The sequence below is a fragment of the Melospiza melodia genome, chromosome 17 (genome assembly GCF_035770615.1).
Source record: "Melospiza melodia melodia isolate bMelMel2 chromosome 17, bMelMel2.pri, whole genome shotgun sequence".
Taxonomy (NCBI): Eukaryota; Metazoa; Chordata; class Aves; order Passeriformes; family Passerellidae; genus Melospiza; species Melospiza melodia.
In genome coordinates this window covers 5,968,400-5,975,722 of record NC_086210.1, presented here as the reverse complement: position 1 = coordinate 5,975,722, position 7,323 = coordinate 5,968,400, and the positions used below count along the sequence as shown (strand labels likewise).

Genomic DNA, 7,323 nt, shown 5'->3' with positions numbered 1-7,323 from the left:
TGTGGGGTTCCCGGGAAATGAGCAACAGCCTGTGGAGACACCAGTTAAAACCAGTTAGGACTGGGGCGCTCCCCTGTGCACACCAGTGCTCTCAGTCTAGACTACAGTGCTCCCAGTCTGGCCCGCTGAGCTCAGCAGTCCACACCAGTGCTCCCAGTTCAGCCTGGGGCACTTCCAGCTTGGGGCACTCACCAGTCCACACCAGTGCTCCCAGTCCAGCCCTCTCAGCTACCCAGGCCACACCAGTGCTCCCAGTCCAGCCTGGGGCGCTCCTGAGTCCAGCCTGGGGCGCTCCCCTGTCCACACCAGTTCTCCCAGTCCAGACTACGGTGCTACTAGTCTGGCCCCCTGAGCTCAGCAGTCCACACCAGTGCTCCCACTTCAGACCCCTGAGCTCAGCAGTCCACACCAGTGCTCCAAATTCAGCCTGGGGCACTCTCCAGTCCACACCAGTGGTCCCAGTCCAGTTCGGGGCACTTGCCAGTCCACACCAGTGCTCCCAGTTCAGCCTGGCGCACTCTCCAGTCCAGACAAGACACTCACCAGCCCACACCAGTGCTCCCAGTTCAGCCTGGGGCACTTCCTAGTCCAGCCTGGGGCATTCTCTAGTCCATATCAATGTTTCCAGTCCAGCTTAGGGCACTCACCAGTCCCCAGCAGTGCTCCCAGTCGAGCCTGGGACTCTCCACAGTCCAGACAAGGCACTCCTCAGTCCGCACCAGTGCTCCCAGTCTAGACTACGGTGCTCCCAGTTCAGCCCTCTCAGCTCCCCAGTCCACATCAATGTCTCCAGTCCAGCTTGGGGCACTCACCAGTTCACACCAGTGCTCCCAGTCCAGCTTGGGGCACTGCCCAGTCCACACCAGTACTCCCAGTTCAGCTCCCAAAAGCTCCGTTAAGGTTTCGCTTTCGAGCCCCCGCCCATCCCGCTCTGCCCCGCCCTCTCCCCGCCCTGCTCCGCCCCCATCCCCGCCCAGACCCCGCCTCCTTCTGCCCAGACCCCGCCCCCTCCGGGCACCGCCTCCTTCGCCTCTCAAACCCGCTCCAGCCCCCTCTGCCTGGCAACCGATGATGTCACCTCCGCTTTGACCTATCACAGACGCCATTTCAGGCGTGGGCGTGTCAGGCGAGGATTCCCGCGCGCGCGTTCCGGGAAACGGCGGCGGCTGCCGGGAAGGGACTGGGCCGGCATCGGGAGCACACCGGGACCGTCCGAGGGCGACACGGTCCGGACCGGGACACGCTGCGAGCAGCACCGGGGCCCGCACGGGCCCCCGGGACTGCCCGGAACCACCGGCGAGAAGAACCGGGAGCAGGACCGGGAGCCCGAAGGACAGACCGAGACCCACCGGACACAGCAGAACCCACCGGTCCCCGTGTCCCCGATACTGTCTCCACCCATTCGCCGGTTCCTGGCCCTGCTGGGGCCCGAGGGCGGGCGATGGACGCTGGTGGGGAGCTGATGTCGGCTTCTGCTCTCGGTACGGGGGGACCCCGACCGGAGGCGCAGGACCCCTTTGAGGGGCTTTGGGATCCGATTTGTGGGTTTGGACATAACAGGACCCCTTTGAGGGGATTTGGGATCAGATTTGTGGGTTTGGATATGGCAGAACCCCATTGAGGGGCTTTGGCATCTGATTTGGAGGATTTGAACACAGCAGGACCCCTTTGAGAGGCTTTGGGATCCGATTTGGACATAACAGGACCCCTTTGAGAGGCTTTGGGATCTGATTTTGAGGCTTTTTGGACATAACTGGAGGGGGACAGGATGCCGTGGGGGGTTGCAAGGCCAATTTGAGGGGTCAGGACCCAATTTGGGGGAGGCAGAATCTGATTTGAGCGAGGTCAGAAACCAATTTGAGGGGTCAGGACCCAATTTAGAGGTTTTGAGCACCCAGTTTGGGAAATCAGGATCTGATTTTGGGGTTCAACACACAATTTTGGCAGTGGTCAGGATACAATTTCCAGTCCTCTTCCCTCAATTCAGGGGTCACCACCCATCGTGGTGATGCTGATGCTGTGTCCCCACCGGTGAGGTGGCCGCCCCCTACTTCACGGGCCATGTCACCGACCTGGTGGCACAGGAGGAGGACGCCTCAGGCGCTGTGTGGCCCCTGGGGCTGGGTAGGTGGGTGACACCGGGTGAAATAAACAGGGCAGGAGACTTTTTCTCCTTTTTAATGCCTTTATTAAAAGTGATCAGCTCAAGGTTGGGAAGCTCGATGGGTCCGAAACTGCTCCCAGGGTGACTCGGAGGAGGAGGAAAGTGCAGCTTTGTCCACTAAAGGGCAGAGCTGGGGGTCCCACCTGTGACGGTGTTCACAGGGGTTCTTGGATGAGGGAAGAGATGAGGATCTGACTCCATGTTTCAGAAGACTTGATTTTTTATTTTATGATATATATTACATTAAAACTATACTGAAAGGATAGAAGACAAGGTTTCATCAGAAGGCTAGCTAAGAATAGAATAGGAAAGAATGATAACAAGGGTTTGTGGCTAGGACAGAGTCTGAGCCAGCTGACTGTGATTGGCCATTAATTAGAAACATCCACATGAGACCAATCACAGATGCACCTGTTGCATCCCACAGCAGCAGATAATCAATGTTTACATTTTGTTCCTGAGGCCTCTAAGCTTCTCAGGAGAAAAAATCCCGAGGAAAGGATTTTTCATGAAAAGATGTCTGTGACACTTCACCTTGGCAGCAACTGGTATAACTGGTTCACTCTGCAACCCTTTTTTGCCCAAAAAATTGGCAGATTTTTTTATTTATAACACCCCTGACCCCTTTGTCCATCCCCGCTGAGCCATCACAGAGCTGGGCTGTGACAGCCTGGCAGCTGAGGTCTTTGCTCAGGGTGAGAGGCAACAAAGGTTCTCAGCCTCTCTGCAGGCTCGGTACTTTGTTCCTCACCTCCAGACATCACTCTGATCTCTTAATTCTGTATTGGCTCGTTGTTTTGGGGTTTTTTTCGGTAAGTTTGGTGGGGTTGCTTCCCATGGCATGCTGGTCCCGAGGTTATTTTGCATTTTCTCTGATGCCCCCCCCCCCCCCCCCCCATATCCCATCCTCTCACTGTTGGGAGAGAAGGGCCATCAATTTAGCCTCAGGCAGGGCCATCCCGATACAAAAGAAGCGATTAACTAAAACGACTGGTGATTACAATAACAAACAGGTAGAACTTCACGGTGACTGTGTTCACAGGGGTTCTTGGGTTGGGGAAGAGATGAACATCTGACTCCATGTTTCAGAAGGCTTGATTTATTATGTTATGATATATATTACATTAAAACAATACTAAAAGAACAGAAGAAAGGATTTCATCAGAAGGCTAGCTAAGAATAGAATAGGAAGGAATGATAACAAAGGTTTGTGGCTCGGACAGAGAGTCTGAGCCAGCTGACTGTGATTGGCCATTAATTAGAAACAACCACATGAGACCAATCACAGATCCACCTGTTGCATTCCACAGCAGTAAATAATGTCAATGTTTACATTTTGTTCCTGAGGCCTCTCAGCCTCTCAGGAGGAAAAATCCTAAGGAAAGGATTTTTCAGGAGAGATGTCTGTGACAGCCTGACTGCCTGTTCTGACAAAAGCCTGTGCTCTAAGAAACTGCTGCAGCCCAAGACAGAGATAAAGGGGGGGCCCTTGAACTCTGAAACAGAGAGAGAGGCTGCTGTGGAAAGCAGGGTCAAAATGACCCCAGGAATTCTTTCTGATAAAGAAAAATTCACAGGAAATGTAACAGGAAATCAGTAGAATGAATATGTATGAACTTGTTGTGAAATTGCATGCAGATGTATTTGAGAGGGAGCTATGTGACTGTGTTCTCAGGGGTCCAAGGATGAGGGAAGAGATGAAAATCTGACTCCGTGTTTCAGGAGGCTTGATTTATTATTTTATGACATATATTATATTAAAACTGAGCAGCCCAGCTTCTGTCCAGGCATTATTTCTTCTAAACAGCCCATTATCGGTCCAGGGATTATTTCTCCTGAGCTGCCCAGCTTCTGTCCAGGGATTATTGATCCCAAGCACCCCAGTTTCTCTCCAATGATTATTGATCCCTTGCCTGTAGGGTTCCTGCACACCTCAGTACTCCTCAGATGATTGAGCAGCCCAACTTCTGTGTGGGGATTATTGATCCCAAGCAACCCAACTTCTGTCCAGGATTATTGATCCTGAGCTACCCAGCTCCTGTCCAGGATTATTGATCCTGAGCAGCCCAACTCCTGTTCAGGGATTATTGATCCTAAGCAGCCCAGCTTCTGTCCAGGGATTATTGATCCCTTACTTGTAGGGTTCCTGCACACCCCAACACTCCTCAGGTGATTTAGCACCACAGTAGCCCCTGGATGCAGAGACATTTCTCCATCACATTTAAAAGAAAAGTTCAGGTGGGTTTTCCAATGAGCAATGTGGATTTCCCTGGAGTTCAGCAGCCAGGATCACATACCCCAGAACCAGAGCTTCTGTATCCCTAGGTGATGGCACAGGGAATATCTGCTCTGCTGCTCACAAACAGCTGCAGCTGCTTTGGGTGCCTGAACATCTGCAGTGACAACTGCACCCAGCTGTTCCTGCTGCAGGGAGCGATTTTGGGAAAACATGGGCAGGATTGAGATGCTGTTCCCAGGTGCCTTCTAGAGCAGTATCTTTCTGGAAGGAATGAGCTCCTGAGATTTGTTTTGCATTCCTTTATAGAAGAAAAGAAATTTATTAAACTGTTGGTTTGTCCAGTGTCATTGGAGAGATGGCACTTTCAGCCTCCAATCCATGGTCACTTTTAAAAACCTATAAATGTTAGTCAGAAAATAAACTTCCTTTTCCTTCACCTTCAGAATCCCTGAAAAGAACTGCTGCACCTCACCTGCACCTGGGTGCTGGGCCCCAGCTCCTGAGGGCAGCATCATCTCCCGGCTCACCTGTGACACAGGTACCAGCTGGGGAGTGAAAGAGCTGGGGCTGGGTGATCCCAGCGACAAAATAAAGCTATGCCTGCTTTTAATGTACGAATTGGTGTTAAAAAGTGTGAAAAACGCTAATCACGTGTTTTTAAATTTTCAAAAAGTTGAATGATAATAAAATGGTTATAAAAATAGCAATATAATTAGAGTAATAATAATTTGGACAATTTGGATTAGGACAATAAGAGACAATAGAAGCAAAGAGTTATGCATGTCCGGGTACCTTTTTCTGGGCAAAATAAGCCTGATAAAGGACACACGTTAACAAGGGATTAACCCTTAAAAAACAATAACCTGTTGCATATTCACACACCTCATACATGATGCATAAATTCCATTCAAACACAGGATTCTGTCTGGTCAGTGTCAGCTTCTTCCTTTGAATCCTGACGGCTTCTTCCCGAGTGAGGCGGGAAGAAGTTCGTTTCTTCTGATAAGAGAGCAATAAATTCTCTTTCTCTGAAAGATTGAGGTGTCCTTTGGCTGCTGACTGGTGTGCGTCCTTTCTTTTTAAAAAAAGTATCTTACATAGCATAGTTTCTATTTTAACGCTTTGTTACAATCTACAACTAGATTTAACACACTACTTAAGAAAACTAATACAGCATCACTTTCTAACGTAACACACAAAGTATTCGTTTGAATATCTGCCAAAAGCCAATCAGAAACCGCGCGTTATTCAAAATGCCCATTGCGTTGGGTGGAAGACGCTGATTGGTGCCGGGGCAGGCGGAGGCGGCTGCGGGCGGGTCCCATTGCCAGCCCGGCCCTGCCCGTTCCGGCCGCGTGTCCCTGGCAGCGGAGCGGCGGCGGCGGCAGCGGGTGCGTGGTGCGGGCCGGGCCCGGGGCTGGTGCAGGGCTGGGCGGATCCGCGGTGCCCGAGCGGGGCTGGGGGGGCCGGGCAGATCCGCCGTGCCCGAGCGGGGCCGAGCATGGCCGGGCAGATCCGCGGTACCCGATCGGGGCCGGTGCAGGGCTGGGCCGATCCGCGGTGCCCCGAGCGGGGCTGGGGGGGCCGGGCAGATCCGCGGTGCCCGAGCGGGGCCGAGCATGGCCGGGCAGATCCGCGGTACCCGATCGGGGCCGGTGCAGGGCTGGGCCGATCCGCGGTGCCCCGAGCGGTCGCTGCTCCGAGCGCGGTCCCCGAAGGGCGCTGAGGCCCAGGGCCCGGCGAGGCGGCGGAGGGCTGAGGGCGCTGAGGGCGATGTGGGCGGCGGGGCCGAGCCGAGCCGAGGCCGCGGGAAGAGCCGGGCCGGGGCGGCTCTGCCCGGGGTGGGTTTTGCTGCCAACAGCGGCACCGGCTCCAGCGCCGGGCCAAGGGCTGCTGTGGCAGGGCCGGGCTGCAGCCACAGAGAGCGGCCCTGGGCGCTGGAAACGGCGGCTCCGGGCTGGGAGGGCCCCAGCAGCAGCAGGAGGAGGAGGAGGCGGTGGCCGGGCCCGGGATGAGCGCTGGCATGTATTATCTGAGCGGCTCTGATGTCTTTCACGCTTTAGCTCTAGAATTACTCTGAGGCCCGGCCCGCCCCCGATCCCTCTGGCAGTGCAGCTTTTCCCACTACTGGCATCGAGTGCTCAGGCCAGGCTGGGGCGCAGCCTGGGGAGAGGGCTCTGAGGCAGAGGGGGAATTTTCCAGAGGAGAAATCCATTTGGATTGAGGTGAAATGTGCATCTGTGAGTTCACTCTGCAGCTTGCTGTTTAGTCTGACTGTGACTGTGTTCACAGGGGTCCAAGGATGAGGGAAGAGACAAGGATCTGACTCCATGTTTCAGAAGGCTTGATTTATTATTTTATGACATATATTATATTAAAACTATACTAAAAGAACAGAAGAAAGGATTTCATCAGAAGGCTAGCTAAGAATAGCAAAAGAAGGAATGATAACAAAGGTTTGTGGCTCGGACTCTCTGTCCGAGCCAGCTGACTGTGATTGGCCATTAATTAGAAACATCCACATGAGACCAATCACAGATCCACCTGTTGTGTTCCACAGCAGCAGATAATCAATGTTTACATTTTGTTCCTGAGGCCTCTCAGCTCTTCAGGAGGAAAAATCCTAAGGAAAGGATTTTCCATAAAAGATGTCTGTGACACTTATGCATAGTAAACTTTTTTCCCAAAGAAGTTTCCGTATTCCAAGAGCTGTTTAGCATGGGTCCTCCTCAGTTCCACCTTTTTAGGGCATGTGTATTCCTTGGTTGTGGTTTTGGTCCTTTCTTATCATCTTCAGTTTTGGCCGCTGCCCACACTGCCTTCAGAGGATGAGTGCTGATAGCTGGTAATTAACAACAGAAATAAAAACTGTATCTTTATAACAGTTTTTTTAACAGCACCCATATAGAAAGTTATTTTA

At 52.8% G+C, this 7,323-nt stretch overlaps 1 non-coding gene across 1 annotated transcript; it reads left to right on the top strand.

Annotated features, from left to right (window-relative positions):
* The first annotated feature begins 6,406 nt into the window (after positions 1 to 6,406).
* Positions 6,407 to 6,489, top strand: LOC134426089 (small nucleolar RNA SNORD45). Its single transcript, XR_010029866.1, has one exon. It is a non-coding gene; the product is annotated as a small nucleolar RNA SNORD45 (small nucleolar RNA).
* Positions 6,490 to 7,323: the final 834 nt, after the last annotated feature.